Source organism: Rhinolophus hipposideros (assembly GCF_964194185.1).
Source record: "Rhinolophus hipposideros genome assembly, chromosome: 9".
NCBI classification, from domain to species: domain Eukaryota; kingdom Metazoa; phylum Chordata; class Mammalia; order Chiroptera; family Rhinolophidae; genus Rhinolophus; species Rhinolophus hipposideros.
The window spans coordinates 7,027,818-7,045,538 of record NC_138055.1 but is presented as its reverse complement, the minus strand read 5'-3'; the positions used below and the strand labels follow the sequence as shown (position 1 = coordinate 7,045,538).

The 17,721-nt window shown below is 40.8% G+C and overlaps 1 protein-coding gene across 2 annotated transcripts in view; it reads right to left on the bottom strand.

Annotated features, from left to right (window-relative positions):
- MRTFA (myocardin related transcription factor A) overlaps positions 1-16,253 on the bottom strand; it is a gene marked incomplete at its 5' end in the record, with an annotated part of 176,073 nt that extends 159,820 nt beyond the window's left edge. The window contains one exon of one of the 2 annotated variants that reach the window (XM_081058622.1): positions 15,998-16,253. The remainder of the gene's footprint in view (positions 1-15,997) is intronic. The other variant, XM_081058617.1, reaches the window with a different exon arrangement.
- Positions 16,254-17,721: the final 1,468 nt, after the last annotated feature.

Genomic DNA, 17,721 nt, shown 5'->3' with positions numbered 1-17,721 from the left:
ACCCACTTGGTACAGGTCTTACATTAGATACACGGAGAGAAAATATCTATTAAGTGTACCTACTACCCCTCAATGAACTGTGATGTTAATAAGAAGAAAAGTTCTTGGTGGAGAAAAAGAAATGTTAAATAAAGAAAACAGCACTATAGGAAGAGGAGACAGTTTGAAAACAAGTTTGAGGCTGTATTAATCAAGGAAAGTGGTTCTGTAAAGGAATTAAGCCTCAGGCTAACTTTAAAATGGGCAAGGACAGTGTGGAAAATGAGAAGGCGGCTGGCTGTTCGGAGAATTCAGGGAAGCCTGATCAAAGTCAGGAAATTAACAATTATCAGTACAGAATGATAACCAGGGCTTTTTCACTAAAGTTCTGGTTTAAAAATCACATAATAACTCTGCTTGGTGATTTATAAAAGTATCCATTACCCTGTTTGATGAAGACAGCATACAGCTATAGATTAACTACAAGACCAAGAAGCAATTTGCTTCTAGAAACCAAATTAAGTCAGTCCAGTAGAATGATTGGAAAGGAAGAAATCTGCCATTTCTATAGCTATACCAGAATGATATTCTGAAATGTTTGCTTTCTCTCATCTGAGAAGTTATCACGTAGAGTCTGTTATAAAGCCTATGCTGTTATCTCAGATAGCAGAATGCAAATGCAAAAGACAAAGAAATGGTAGCTGAAATAGATTCTAAGCAAGAAGAGCTTACCCAGCCTTTGCTTTTATAAGTCAAATGAAAATGTCATATATAATCAACTGCCACTGGTGTGATTCCTCACAGTTAGCAGGTACTTTATTTAGACAGAGTTTTACACATTGTAGATACTGAGTAACTATTTGAAAGAGTGAATGACCCAATTTGTACTCAAGGTACTACTGAGAAACCAAACAAATGAATTCCAAAAATGACTGGAGTTAGAAAACTGCAGGAGGATGAAGCATGGGGTATTTTTCTTGCAATGGAGCTGCAAGAAGGCACATTATTATCCACTTACTCATTCAACAGAAATTTGAAGAACTACTGTGGGCCAGGCACTCCTGCAGTGCGCACGTGTGTGGGGTAGTGTGGGGCGTAGCTCAGCTGTCACAAACTGACCTCAACCAAAGCTGGCAGGCAAACATCTTTTATTTAGTCCAGTGTTGATCCATACAACATTTTTAATCAACTTTGAGGTATAATTTATTTACAATAAAATGCATGTATTTTAAATGTACACTTTCAGTAAGTTCCGACAAATGTACATTCTTGTGCAGTCACACTCCCAAGGAAAAACACGTTCCCATCACCCCTCCAGTCCTCGTACAGTCAATCTCCACTCCCCACCCAGCCCCACTCACTGATATGATTTCTATTACTACTACAGTTTGTCTGTTCTAGAACTTCAAATAAATGAAACCACAGGGTAAGTTCTTTTGCATCTCACTCTTCCACTCGCCATGTTTTTGAGATTTATTCACATTGCTGTAACGTATCAATAATTCATTATTTATCCACAGAATTTTATCTATTGATGGCATTGGGTTGTTTACAATTTTTTTGACTATTATGAATAAAGCTGCTATGAACATTCATGTGAGACTTTTTGTGAGTATATATTTTCATTTCTCTTAGTAACAAACACCAATGAGCAGGATTGTTGAGTTGCATAAGCATGTTCTTAACTTTATAAGAAACTGACCAACTGTTTTCCAAAGTGGTTGTACCACTGCACACTCCTGCCATGTATGAATTCAAACATATATGAATTCCAGTTGTTTCACATCCTCACCAATACTTGGAATTACCCATTTTTTTAAATTTTAGCTATTCTAGTGGGTGTGAAGTGGTATCTTGTGGTTTAAATTTGTATTTCTCTGGTGGCTGATAATGTTGAATATCCTTTCATATGCTTTTTTCAAATATATTTTCTTCTGTGAAATGTCTATTCAAATCTTTTGCTCATTTTTAACTGGGCCATTTGTCATATTATTGAGCTTTAACATATTTTACAATTCTGGATGTAAGTCCATATACATAGTATGTGAGTGAGTGAGTGTGTGTGTGTGTGTGTGTGTGTAAAGATTTCTTCCCAGTCCATAGCTTACCTTTTCACTTTCTTAGTGTCTTTTGAAGAACAGAAAATTTTACTTTTGATAAGATCCAATTTATCAATTTTTTTCTTCTAGGGTTAGTGTTTTTTGTGTCCTAAAAAAATCTTTGGCTACCCCCAAGGTCGCAAAGATTGTCTCTTACAATCTCTTCTGTAAGTTTTATGGGTTTAGTTTGTATGTTTAGGTCTATAAGACACTTTGAATTAATTTTAATGTGAGATAAGGATTGAAATTAATTTCTTTACAGACAAATATGTAATTGTTCCAGTAACATTTGTAGAAAAGACTATTCTTTCCCCTACTGAATTACATTTGAGCCTTTGTTGACAAACCAATTGGCCATAAATGCATCTAATTCGGTGTTCTCTATTGCGTTCCAATGATCCATGTCTTTTACACCAATACCACACAGTCTTGGTTACTCTAGTTTTATAATGTTTTGAAATCAGGTAATTTAATTCCTCCAAGTTTGTTCTTCTGCTTCTAATATCTTTTGGCTATTTTAGGTTCTTTCCATTTCCATGTAAATTTCAGATTCAGCATGTCAATTTCTACTAAAAAATCTGCTGGGATTTGACTGTGAACACACTGAATCTTTAGATTATTTTGGGAAGATTAGACAGCTTAACATTATTGGGTCTTTCAAACCATGAACATGGTATACTATGATTAGTTAGGTCTTTTTTAACTTCTTTCAGCAATGTTTTCTGACTTTCAGTGTAAAAGTCTTATGTATCTTTCATTAAATTTATTTCTAATACAGAATGGCAGGAGAGATTGCGGGAATGAACAAGGTATTTGATGAAAACTAGGCGGCTAGTGTCATACCAAGAATATAAAATGGCTCAAGAAAGAAAGTGATCAACTATGTTAAATATCATTTGAGAGGAAGAATGAAAATGTCCATTCCTTCATTCATTAATCCATTCAAAATATTTATTAAGCACCAAATACATGCCAAGTACTGTTGGTGCGGAGGATACAGCAATAAACAAAACAAAGTCCCGGCTCCTTGTAGAGATTATCATCTAGTGGGAGGAGACAGATATCACATGTATGTCAAGGGGTGATAAGTCCTGCGCAAAGTGAAGCAGGACCAGGGAAATAGGCAATGCCTAGGATTGAGGAGTAAGATAGCTTTTTCATATATGACGGTCTCTCTAATAGGAAGACATCTGAGCAAAGATCTAAAAACAGTGAGGAAGGAAATCATGTGAAGATCCAGGGAAAGAGTACTTCAGGCAGAGGAAACAAGCACAAAGACCTGGTATGACCCAAGAAGAGCAAGGAATCCAGTGGGATTGCAGCAGAGCAAGTAAGGAGGAAAGCGGTAGATGATGAAATTAACTCTGAAAAGCAGATCATAAGATCTATAATCTATGTGGAGAGCAGACCCTAACAAATCAAGGGCAGAAGCAAGGAGTGTACAGGGGTACCTCGGTTTTCGAACGTAATATGTTCTGGAAGACCGTTCGAGTTCTGAAACGTTTGAAAACAGCCGACAGCTAGGCCTCAGTATGTTGCACTCAGCAGAAGCTGCGTGACATGTTCCACTTCTGAGGCATGTTCAAAAACCAAAGCATTTACTTCCAGGTTTACAGCGTTCGTAAACCGAAATGTTCATCAATGGAGACGTTCGAAAACCCTGTAGTTCACAGGAAGCTATGGCAATAACGCAGGCAAGAGATAATAAAGATAGTGTGATGGTCAGCTACATTTCAACTTGGTTAGGCTATAGTCCCCAGTTATTCAAACACTAAGCTAAATGTTGCTGTGAAGGTATTTTGTAGATGTGATTAACATTCATAATCAGTTGACTTTAAGTAAAGAAGGTTATCCTAGATGATCTAGGTGAGCCTGATTCAATCAATTAAAAACATACAGAACTGAGGTTTCCAGAAGAAATTCCACCTGTGAATAGCAACGTCATCTTTTGCTGAGAGTTCCAATCTGTCCTTCATGACAGCCTAGCCTATGGATGTCGTAGTGACCTAGCCAGCCCCCACAATCATGTAAGGAATGAATCCTCCAGTATATAACTCCTGCTGGTTCTGTTTCTCAGGTTGAACCCTGACTGATACAGATCTTGGAATCTGGAAGTGGGGTGTTGCTATAACAAAAACATGGAAGTGGCTTTGAGACTGGATAATGGGTAAAGGCTGAAGAATTTTAAGAAACGTAACAGAAAGTCTTAAACAGCCTGTTGGTAGAAATATGGACATTAAAGGGCTCCTGGTAAGAGCTCAGAAGAAAATGAGAGCACAGTAGAAAAAGCCTATTCTGGTTTTTCAGAATACATGTCATCATAAACAGAACGCTGGTGAAAATATGAACACTAAAGGTACTTCTGGTAAGGACTCAAGAAGGAAATGAGGAGCATTACTGGAAACTGGAGGAAAGACAGTATTTTTTATATAGTGGCAAAAAAACTTAGCTAAATTGTATTCTATAGTTGTGTGAAAAGCAGAATTTATTAGTGATGAACTTGGATATTTAGCTAAGGCACTTTCCAAGAAACATGTTGAAGGTATGGCCTGGTTTCTTCTTGCTGCTTACAATAAAATGCAAGAGGAAAGATAAACTGATGTGCAAAATGTTAAAAGACACCAGGTTTTGATGATTTGGGAAAGTCTCAGCTTATCTAGGTCACTCCCCAAAATATATATAGATATAAATATACACACATACACACACACACGAAAATAAGGAGATTCATTATTAAGAAAGCACTGCTGTGGAGAGAAAGCCAACAGTGTGGCTGGACAACCTTTTATTAGCGAAGAAATTACACATATAACTCAAGGATCCCCTGAACCAACCATCGAAACAGAAGCTAGGAACAGACATGAGATTTTCCAGGAAAGATCTATGGAGGACCCTCTTGTCTCCTGACAAGAATCTCCAAGACAGGGTCGTCTGGATGGCTCAGTTGTTTAGAGCGCAAGCTCTTAACAAGGTTTCCAGCTCAATTCCCACAAGGGATGATGGGTTGTGCCCCCTGCAACTAGATTGAAAATGGCTACTGGACTTGGAGCTGAGCTGCGCCCTCCACAACTAAGATTGAAGGAAAACATCTTGACTTGGAGCTGATGGGTCCAGGGAAAAAACACACTGTTCCCCAATAAAGTCCTGGAAATATACACTGTTCCCCCTCTCCAATAAAGTCTTAAAAAAAACTACTCAGCTGCAAAAACATGCTACCCTTCAAGAAAAGTAAAGATATACACCAAAAGCAACGGCACCAAAATGAAAATAAACAGAAGGGACTATATCAAACTAAAAAGCTTTGTCACAGGAGAGGAAATCATCAACAGAATGAAAAGGCAACCTAATGAATTGGAGAAAATAGTTCTCATATTTTTCATATTCTCAAATCATATATCTGACAAAGGGTTAATATCCAAAATATATAAAGAATTCATACAACTCAATAGCAAAAAAAAAAAAAAAAATCTGATTTAAAATTGGGCAGAGACTCTAAATAAACATTTTTCCAGAAAAGACCTACAGATGGCCAACAGGCACATGAAAAGATAGATGCTCAGTATCATTAATCATCACAGAAATGCAAACCAAAACCACAATGAAGTATCACTTCATACCTGTTAGAATGGTTATTATCAAAGGACAAGAAATAATAAGTGGGGCTGGCCCAGTGGCTCAGGCGGTTAGAGCTCCGTGCTCCTAACTCCGAAGGCTGCCGGTTCGATTCCCGCAAGGGGTGGTGGGCTGCACCCCCTGCAACTAGCAACGGCAACTGGACCTGGAGCTGAGCTGCGCCCCCCACAACTAAGATTGAAAGGACAACTTGACTTGGAAAAAAGTCCTGGAAGTACACACTGTTCCCCAATAAAGTCCTGTTCCCCTTCCCCAATAAAATCAGGAAAGGAAGGAAGGAAGGAAGGAAGGAAGGAAGGAAGGAAGGAAGGAAGGAAGGAAGGAAGGAAGAAAGAAAGAAAGAAAACTTAGTCAAAATCCTTTAAAAAAGAAAAAGAAATAATAAGTTGTGAGGATGTGGAGAAAAGGGAACTTAGCACCGCTGGTGCGAATGTAAACTGGTGCAGCCACTATGGAAAATAATATGAAGGTTCCTCAAAAAATTCAAAATAGAACTAGCATATGATCAGCAATTACACTTGTAGGTATTTATCCAAAAAAACCAAAAACACTAATTCAAAAAAAATATATGTCCCCCCTCCCCATTCACTGTAGCATTATTTACAATACCCAGACATAGAAACAATCTAAGTGTCTACTATCAGATATGTGGATAAAGAAAATGTTGTATGTGTGTGTAAACATACATATATATGTATAATATGTTTGTGTGTGTGCGTGCATGTACACACACACATTCTGGAATATTATTCAGCAGTATAAAAAATGAAGTTTTGCCATCTGCAAAAACATGGATGGATTTTGAGGGCATTATGCTAAGTGAAACAAATCACACAGAGAAAGACAAACACTGGATGATCTCATTTGTGTGTGGGCTCTCTCTCTCTCTCTCTCTCTCTCTCTCTCTCTCTCTCTCTCTCTCTCTCTCTCTCTCTCTCTCTCTCTCTGCAGGTGTGATTAAATTAAAGATTTTGAGATGGGGAGATTATGTTGGTGAGCCCTAAATGCCATCACAAGTCTTCATAAAAGGGAGGCAGAGAGATGTGACAAACCCAGAAAGAGCAGGAGACGCGCAGAGAGGTTGGAAGACACTGGCCTTGAGGACTGAAGTGACACTGCCCAGGCGGCCAGCAGCCTCCAGACACTGGAGATGCAAGGAACAGACTCGCCCCTGAAGCCTTTGGAAGCACTGCTGACACCTTGATTTTGGCCTAGTGAAAGGGATTTCAGATATGAAGCCTTCAGAACTGTAAGGGAATATACACGGGTTGTTTTAAACCACCAAGTTTGTGGTCATTTGTTACAGTAGCTACAGAAAACTAAACTAATACAGACTTACACAAGGCTGCTTGTTGTGGAGGTTGAGAGACGTGATCAGATATGGATATATTTAGAAGACATAGCTAACAGGATTTGCTGATGGACTGGGTATGAAGTGGAAAAAAAGAGAAGATGATTCCAAGGTTCTTGCTAAATAACTAGAAGAGTTACCATCTTACTAAGCTAGGGACAACCTATTGGCTCAGCAACATGAAGTTGGTGGTGGCTTCACTGAAAACTGTTTTGGTAGAATTTGGGGTTGGACATCAGTTCAGATGGGGTTAGAAAGTCCAGAGTACTATAATTTTCTAGTATTATAATTTACTTTGAATATTCTCTGCTCTTTCTGATTGTTATTCATCTATTCATTGCCCTCCCCATACCTAGCTCCAATCTTTTTATTTTTTTTCAATTACAGTTGACATACAATATTAGTTTCAAGTGTACAACATAATGATTAGGCATTTATATAACTTATGAAGTGATCACCCAGATAAATCTACCATGTTTCCCCAAAAATAAGACCTAACCGGAAAAATAAGCCCTAGCATGATTTTTCAGGATAACACCCCTTGAACATAAGCCCTAATGCATCTTTTGAAGCAAACCTTATATAAGAGCGGGTCTTATTTTCAGGGGAACACGGTAGTACCCACCTGACACCACACAGTTATTACTATCTTATGGACTATATTCCCTATTCTATACTTTACATTCCATGATTATTTTGTAACTACCAATTTGTACTTCTTAATCCATTCCCCTTTTTCACCCATCCTCCCAACCCCTTTCCCACCTGGCAACCATCAAAATGTTCTTTGTGTCTGAGTCTGTTTCTATTTTGTTTGTTCATTTATTTTGTTCTTTAGATTACACATATGAGATTATATGGTATTTGTCTTTCTGTCTGACTTTACTCAGCATAATACCCTGTAGGTCCATCCATGTTGTTGCAAATGGTAAGATTTCATTCTTTGTTATGGCTGAGTAATACTCCATTGTTTACATGTACCACCTCTTCTTTACCCAATCGTCTACTGAGGGGCATTTGGGTTGCTTCCGTATCTTGGCTATTGTAAATAGTGCTGCAGTGAACAGAGGGGTGCATATATGTTTTCGGAATAATTCTCAAGTGGGCCAAAGGGTATGAGTTCAGTACACTGTCCTTTTAAGGCAAGAAAGGACAGGGTAAAGAGAGGGGTGGGTCACTTTCACTCACTCAAGTATTTATTGAGCAACTATTATATGCCATGCCAATTACTGTGCTGGACACTAAGAATATATAGCAGTGAAGACACAGACATGGTCTCTGGCCTCATGAGTTTACAAGAAGAAAAACAGAATTACATAATGATATAATAACTTAGCTGCAATTTAGCTAGAGCTACAAAAGAAAAATTCTGCGTGCTATGAAAATGAACATGCATAGAATGCCTATTATGTGCTAAATGCTTCACACATAATTTTACTTACCTCTCACAACTATCCTATGAGGAAGCAGAGATTCAGAAAGATTAACTCCCTTGCCCAAGATCACAGAGCCAATGAGCCATAGAGCCAGGATTGAAAACAGGTGCATTCAACTCCAAAACTCATCGCTATCTCCAAAGAGTAGGGAAATCTACTAGGTATGCTTTTTCAAAACAAAACAAAGAAGTGGTCAGAAGAGGTGGGGAGCGTCATGCAGGTAAAGTTTAGAGGATCCCTGTTCTAGAAAGAGCTTTCTAAGCTAACTTGATGAAGGTGGATTTTGGAGGGTATTCAAAAATCCCTTAACACTCTCCAAATAGAACAAAAGGTTACACTATAATTAACTCAGTTTTATTTAGGCACCTAACAGGTTATTGAACATGTTGAAAATAAAATGTCATAAATAACTTGTCCAAATTGTACAGATCATACCCAGTTTTCATACAAATTGTTTCTGCCAGGCTCACCTCCAGAATCAGCTTTCAGGTAAAAATCAAAAAGGAAAAAAATTGGTCAATCATGCTACAGAGTGACTAACTTAAGAAAGTGATTAATCATTTTGACTCAATATATACACAGACTCATGACAGATACAACACAAATGAACCCTGTATCTATGAACTACTGGGTACAGGAAATCTTCAAATTTATTTAATATCAAATCATCGCTAGTCTATAATCTCATTATATCCTTTCCCTGTTCCAATTCCAGCACTCCTCCAACCTTCTGAAAAAAAAAATCTGAACACATAGGGGATATCAACAAGCTAATGTGAAATAATCCACTGAATCTATAAAACAGAATTTAAAATACCACCACATCTTTCCCTCCAATGCAATGACCTCCAAGGCATTAATCTGGAATGTTAGAATTAAAGAGTGAAAGGCTCCTAAAAGAAGGCTTTAGTTCAAGTGATTTTTCATTAAAAGTGCATCAAGAATAAGAAAAACAGCCCTTACTTTTCATTCCTAAATTGTTTCCCCATCTCTACCTTTTAAAGAAAGGGTGAAACAACAGATGTAAGGCAAATTTTTAAAAGATTAAATATATCCATCATATAAAAAAATATAAATTCAACAATAGAGCCAGTTTCACAACCACGATAACACCACTCTCATACCAAAATGTGACATGGTGTGTCCTAAAGTACGAGAAGACAACTTTCCAAGTTCCCGTAAATTTTGTGGTAGTGAAAATATGTACAAATTCACCATGATTAAGAGACTCTGGCATCACTCACACCATTTACAGATACTGAAACACTGACAAAACTTTTTTTTTAATTTGGATATTATAGTATGCCCTTATTTAGTATTTATTGAGCAATTTAAGATGTGAAGTCACTATTACAATTTTCCATTTCTGGAATGGCAACAAGATACATATAAGGAACACTGCAAAGAATATTGTGAGAGCTACAACACCTTGATTACTACCATAGAGAATTCTCACTATACTGACATTTTCACCAACTGCGCAAAAGAAAGTGAACAGGAACAGACTTTACTGGAGGCAAAGTTAAGCACTTAATACACATTCATGTAGCGAGTCAGCATCTTTTAATTCAGAGACGGACCTGGGTTCAAATCCTGAGTGGGATCTTCCTAAATTAAAATTAGTTCATCTCTCCAAGCTTCTCTTTCCTCGTGTGCAAAATGGTACCCCTACGTATTTCAGAGCTGGTGTGAGAAATACCGAGATAGCACCATGGTGATGCCACAGTTACTTCCCTTTACATTCCTCCATAATCCTTACAACCTCATATTGTAAGAACTAGTAACTCCATTTTACAGATGAGGAAACTGAGTCACAAGATGATTACGTGGTGAGCCTATGGTTACATACCTGACAATTGTCAGTACCTAGCCCTGCTCATGCCCTTAAACTTGACATGTCACCTCACTAGTTACTCTCTCATAGTAGGGAATTTAGAATTTTTTTCAAATTATACCCAATTACACTTTAAGTTTTGATACCAGAACAAAGATTTTTCAAAAATCCAAAGTCACCTGTAGTCAATAATATTGTGGTAAGCGTGCACGATGACAGATGATTATTAGAATTAGTGGGGTGAGCACAATTGTAAGGTATAAAAATGTCCAATCACTGTATCATATACCTGAATATATAACTAATATGATATTGTATACCAACTATACTTAAATAAAGTCATTTTAAAAAGAACCAAAGTCACCCATATTTCTCATAATTTTAGAGGCCAAAGACCTGTAAGTTGCCCACCTGTCTTCAAATTCAGTAACAAACAGAAGATACACTCCAAATTTCAAAATGAGCTATCCAAATTATTCATTGCCAGCACTGATTTATACAGGCAATGATTTCTAAGTGCACATGAACCAGAGTGAGTGGGGAAGCAAATGAACCAGATATACCACAAAACTAAAAATACGGTACCCAAAGAAAATAATTTTCCACAACGTTCAGTCTCTGAAAGGTTCTGCATTTGTTCTATCACTGCTACGTGGGCTGGCGTAAATACCAGGTAAAGCCCTGGCCCAGCCTCAGCCATCAGATGGCTGGGGAACCCCAAACCATTTCATTTCTCAGTGCCTCCGTTCAGCTAAACAAGGAAAATTGCACTTGAGTCACTGAACCACAGAACCGAAGGCAACTCAGGCAATTAGCTCCACCAAAGCCTCTGGCAGATCATCCCATTTCTGCTTTAACACCTGCAGCAACACAGAGTTCAACGATCTTTCCTCTTCATAGAAGTGACACAGCATTTTAACCAATCTGTGGATTCTTTTGTGACTCAGTCACAAAAGTTCTCATTCTAGGTATTTTTACTATAGGTCCTAATTCTACCACTAAGCTCTTTTGAAGTATACACACCTTTAAGTACTGCTTCAGGTGAAACCCATTCTGCAGATAGAGGGCCCAGTAACTTGAAGAGGGACAAGAGGGTATGATATGCTCTGAACAGGCAACTGTGCACCTCCTGAAGTCTTCTTTTAATTATGGAGTTCCGCTAAATAAAATCACTGATTCGCTCTAGTTTGTGAAAAATTATCTAGACATAGGTACTTGAACTGGAAAAACCAATACTGAAGCAGCAATCGACACTTAAATGTCTCTTTCTGAATACCCACATCATTCTATACTCACTCATCTCTGACTCCAACCTCATTCACCCATGTCCTATGCTACTGCCAAAAATTGATGACGATGATGACGATGATTCATGTAAGCTGTTCCAAGCACCTGGCATATTTTTAACTTATTTGATACTCATAGCAGCAATATAATGCAGGCAGCATTGTTATCCCCATTTTACAGTTAATGAATCACTAAGAAAAAGTAGCAAGAGTATCATATTCACAAACCCAAGGTCACACTACTAGGTAGCAAGTGGTAGGGCCAGGATTCAAACCCAGGAAGTCTGGCTCGAGTACTTATGCTCTTAACTACTCATACTCTATAAATGCTTGTCTATCACTCTGATAAATTACTGTTCTCTTCAATATCAGAAAAATTACTCCACCCTTACCTTACACACAGAGATCAAATATTTGTCCTTAGTGTAAATGCTGGCCTTAGAATACTTAAAACATTTTAGATGGCCCTAATACAGTGCTCACTTCCACACATTGGTCTACTATGTGGAAGGCACACCATAAACACAATAAATATTTGTGACTATCTGTTAACAGAATTAAATCTTTTCCAATTCCCTCATCTCCCCAACGGTAACCTTCACATTCTGAATTCTTCCCTCCCCTCCACCAGCACTTTGTACCGTCTTTCAACACTTATTTTTCTATACTACCCACTGTGGTAGCCAGCCTCCAAGATGGCTCCTAATGAATCTCACCTCCTGGTATCGACATTCCTGTGTAATCCCTTCCCACGATGTGTGACCAACAGCATACTGGAGGAATGATGGTATGTGACTTCTGAAGCTAAGTCATAAAAGACAGTGCAACTTGGTCTCTTGGATTATTTGCCCTGGGGGAAGCCAGCCATGAGGGCATTTAAGTAGCTCTATGGAGAGGCCCACATGGAGAAGAACTAAGACTTCCAACCAACAGTCTGCACCAATTTGCCAGCCATGAGTTGCCATCTTGGAAGAGGATCTGCCAGCCTCAGTCAAGCCTTCAGATGACCACACCCGAGATGACAGATTACTGCAACCTCTAGAAAGACCCTGAGCCTGCACCACTCAGCCAAGCTGCTCCCAAATTTCTGACTCACAGAAACTGTGAGAGAGAATGTTTATTGTTGTCTTAAACATTAACTTTTGGGGTAATTTGTTACACACTAGACAGCTAACAAACACATCTACTCTCTGAAACTGGAAGCTCCTTGCGAGCAGACCTTGTTTCCTTGATTCTCAAAACTCCAGTAAGGCCTTAGAAATAAACAGTACCTATATTTGTTGAATTGTGAGTGGGCCATTCCCTTTATTCAATATTCCTTTTCCTCCAAAATGTATCCATTTATAAACTACTCCTCATACCTAAACCACTTCATCTGTAATCTATCAATGTCTTCTTCCCTTTTCTCATTCAAAGACCTTCTGATATATAACCTATACGAAGTTTATTCTCAGATGAAAATGTTCCATATTATGTCAATCCAATCTAGCTATCAATCCTAGCATTTATACTCATAAACACACTACTCATTGTAAATATATACTTGTTCATGTTCATCTTTTATTCATGAATATTACTGAGCACCTACTATGTCCCAAGAATTGCTCTGGAAGCTGACAATAAAACAAATACCCTTGAGCTTATGGAGCTTAGTCTCATATGTACTCTTGCCATCATGGTCTCTGCAAACGTAATACAATATTCTTTGTTAATACGACTTCAAAATTCTAATTTCCCCTTTGTAAAAGTTAATTATTCAAAACTATTTACCCCTTCATTCTCTATCTAATTGGTCGTATGTTTGATATCTTTTTCTTTGTATACTTGAATATTTAAGCTGCGGTCTCAAGAAAAGTTTATACCTTTTTAAAACAACTTTGTAAAAGGCTCCGTATAGAATCTATATATATCAAGTCTTCCATTTTTACTGAGTGTTTCCATGGGCCACACTTTTTAGCAAATGCCACCACATTTATAAGCATAAAATAAATAGCATTTGATAAAGATAGCCTTTATTTATTACACAAGTTTAGCAACTCTAAATCAACAAGTATGAACATTTATTGCACAGAAAGTAATGTGTAACAGATGTAGTATGATATATGTAGGTGGAATTTTCTGATCTCATTTATATTTACTTCTACAACGCAGAGTGTTCAAGGAAAAGAGCGTACTACCCTTGTAAATCAGAGATTCAAGTCCTGGCTCTGTCACTAACCTTAGACAAATTAAACTATCCTGAATCTCAGTTTCCCTATCCTAAAGTAGAGATAAACTCTACCTCACAGGGGTATTGTGAGGATTAAGTAATACATTAAAAGCCTAACGTAATGCCTGTTACGTAGTAGGCATCAAGGAATGCCAATTTCCTCCTTCTTCCCTAGGACTTACACCTGCAGTCAGAAGCTTTGTCAGGAAATCTTTCCAAACCCAGTTACTTCTGTTTGGAATAATCTTCCTCTCTCAAACACCATCTTCTCTTTGGAGTCCAAAGGAAAAGTTCCCTTGAGTCTCCCATACAGTTCTGGGCTTGTACTTAAGAGTTTATTTCAGTGTGTTCCGATTATCTGTCGCTTTCTGCTTCTCCCACTAGACTGTGAGCTCCTCATGAGCAGGGACCACATCTCACGTACCTTCATAACCTTCATAACTTTAAGAAAAACACCTGGCACACTACAGGCATGGAACAAAAGTTTATTCAATAAATCAATGAATTAGTGAATAAAGTCATTACTTAAGTAGTACCCGTAATTACTACTGGGTGAACCAAACTTTATGGTTTTGCCCTTTATGGGCTGAGGTGCTATTTTATACATCTTTTGAATCCCTTCCTCATAGCACTCGGCAGTGAACTAAGGTCGTGGAAAGTCTGCAATAAATACTTTTGAATTATAGAGTACGTATTACTCTTCCATCTCACAATTTTATTCCAAATAAAAAAATTATCCTAATGAATGTAACGTTTGGAAGGCTTTTTAAACAAGGGCTCTTCTTAACAGTTATTGCAAAGAACTGAAGCAAATGCTAGAACTAGACTACAGTCAGTTTTTCCTTGCATGTGTTTTCAAAAAAAATAATAATGGTTTCTTTCTCATTGTTTCATTAAGAAACTGAGTATCATAAAGCCCTTTGATTCACTATGAAAAATGCAAAAGATATTCGGCAAAACTTAGTTTAATAACTTTCAGCCAAGGGTTCCCCACCCTGCAGTCATGGGGCTGTGGGCCAGCTGGCTGTACCACCTCAGCCCTGGGAGGTGGCTGCTTTTCAACAGTAAAACTGCATAAGTGAAATTTGGAGGTTTTTTGTTTTTTTTTTGGGGGGGGGTCTTTTAAATCTTTAAAGTCGCATAAATTTAACTTCTTATTGAAAGTAAAGGTTATGTTACAGGCTTTGGCTTCAGGTGGAAAAGATCTTGAAAAGATCTCAAAAACGAGCAACTTGGGGCCATTTCAGACATCTTATGGATTTAATCATACATAAAAACACACGAAGCTAGGTGTCATTTCATTATTACATTTAGGTGATGTATTTCACATTCCTGTATACACACACTTCATGCCAAGTACAGCCTGGTAACAGTTAACTGTCCACCAAACTGGTGCTATGCAATAGTGAGAAAACAGAGAGAAACCCTGACAAAGCCAAGCTGGGCTGGTGCTTACAAACAAACTGGTTTACCAGCCGTTCTCCACGTACAACGACCTCACGTGACAGATATTATCCATGTTCTTCTCATGAGGAAACTGAGGCCCAAGATTACACAGCTGGCAAATAGCAGGGTTGAGAGCCTGACTCGAGAAAGGTCCAGCCCTCGCCCTCGAGTGTCAATGCTTCCTAGGTACCGGCCCGGGCAGGGATGTAATCAAAGCGTCCTGACAGACACTTTCTAAGAGGGTAAAGTGCTGGACCGTCAAGTTTCGAACCTGCCAGAGCCCTTACACCTGGAGGCGTTCGGGCTGCTACACAGGCATCAACAAGTCCAGGTGAGCCTTCCTTGCCTGGGAACCTTGGGACTGCACCTGGATCCTGAGGCTTCTCACGAGCGTCCGGGGAAAGCGCCGGACAGCCGGTCCCTGCAGGCAGCATCCGCCCGGGTCGCAAGAGGGCTGGGAACCTAGGTGTCTCCCCACCCGCTCAGCCGACCAGGCAACGCACAGGTGCAGGGCCGCGCCCCGCGCCACCCGCGCCGGCTCACCCACCGGGACCCGGAGGGGCGGGGCGGCGGTGGGAGGGACGGCGCGGGGTGGGGGCCCAAGGCCGAGCCCGCCCGACGCCCCCCACCCGAGGGTGCGAGCTGCGCGGTCTGGAGGAGAAAGGATGCTCGGGCGGGGCGACGCCGCGGTGGGGGAGGGGTCTCTGGCTGGACTCTCACTCACCGCCTCGTTCTCCTCCTGGCCCGGGCTCCGCGGCTGTCCCCGTTCCTGCTCTGACAGCGCGCGACTCCTCCGGACGCTCAACGTTCAGCCAGGGCGCGTGGAGCTGCGGAGAATCGGCGCGAGCGGAGGGCGTGTGGCGAGCGGAGCCGAAGGGGAGGGGAAGATGGGACGGTTGCTCTCGCCGCCGCCGCGGCCACCACAGACACGGCCGCCGCCGGCTCCTCTCAGCCACGGAAGCTGCGGACCCTCCCACCACACCCGCCTCCAGCCTTCCACGCCGCCTGCTGGAGAAGTGACAGCGGCGGTGGCCAATCGAAGGTCTTGTGGAGGCCCGGCCCGGCGGGCTACGGGAAGAGCGAGGAAGGGAGGGGCACGAGGGAATTGATGACGGAGGCGGGACTTCCTGTGACTGACGGCCCACCACAGCCAATGGGCAGTGGGAAGATGACCTCATCGCTGAGGGAAGTCTGGAACTGGCCGAGCGGTGGCGAGGAGGTGGGAGGAGGTCGGCGAGGAGCCGGGGGCGGGGCTGTGCGGCCTTAAAGAGGCCGCAGCCCATTGGTCCAGAGAAGGGCGGGGGACCCGACTGGACCTCGCGAAGTTGCCAAAGGGTCAATGCCACGAGCTCTTTTACTGCATTAATCCTCCGAACCCCACACTCATCTTTCTAGAGGGCTGAAGGGTCCCGCCTGGAGCTAATAAATGGATTAGTTTACTTTCACATTTCCCAAAAGGAGACAATAAATTTCGCACTGGCCCGGAGCCCTGAATTCCCGTTACAGCCCCCGCCCCACTGGGGCCAGTTACCCGAGTCTGTATCCCCAACGATAAAAGGGAGGGTACCGACACTTACCTACCCCACCCTACCTGCCTGGAATGTTGAGATCATCAACAGCGAAAGTGCTTTGGTATTCGAGAAGGAAACGGGCTGAAGGAACCCAGAAGCTTGTGTATTAGGAGACTCAATCAAGGAAAAGCATCTGAAAAAGGGAGGACTGCACTAGATGACTCTTGCAACTCTAAAATTCTAAAATACTGATGTCCTGCTCTCTCCAGCACCCACTCGTGTAACGCAGGGATGTAGGCGTGTGTGTGTGTGTGTGTGTGTGTGCGCGCGCGGGTCTTCTGCATTAAGCACTGAGGCCACACATGGACCTGGTTCATAACGTCAACAAGGAGAAAGAATGCAGGTTAAAGGGAAGAGAAACCAGTAAAGCAAGGTCCACAGTGATAAGTGCCTTTGGTGGAGGCAGGCCTTTTGCTCCCCCTCCCCCAGCAATGGGAAGGAGCCCAGAAAAGGAGAAATAACTCCAACTTGGCGGCGGAAAAATGGGGGAAGTGCTTTCCCGAAAACTTCCTGGGGGTGATGGCACCAGGCAGGGTCTGAGGGAGGAATAGCAGTAGCTAGAGCAAGAAGGGGCTAGGGCATTCTTCCAGGTTTCCGGGAAGGAGTTGTGCAAAGGCACAAAGACTGGAAAGGGGCAAATCATTTTACATTCCAGGGTAAATTCTTACTGTGATCCTCAATTCTACCCCAAAGGTGTCCCAGGACTGCCCTTTGGTGCAACTCTCAGAAGAGAGGCAAAAGAGGGTGCCTCCTGACCCCCTCCAACAGCTGCAAAGCCAAGACGGCTCTGAGTATTCCCAATTATTCATCTATATGTCATCTTCAAGTTCAGTAACACATCGTGGTCACAGAATCTTAGAGCTGGGCAGAATCCTTG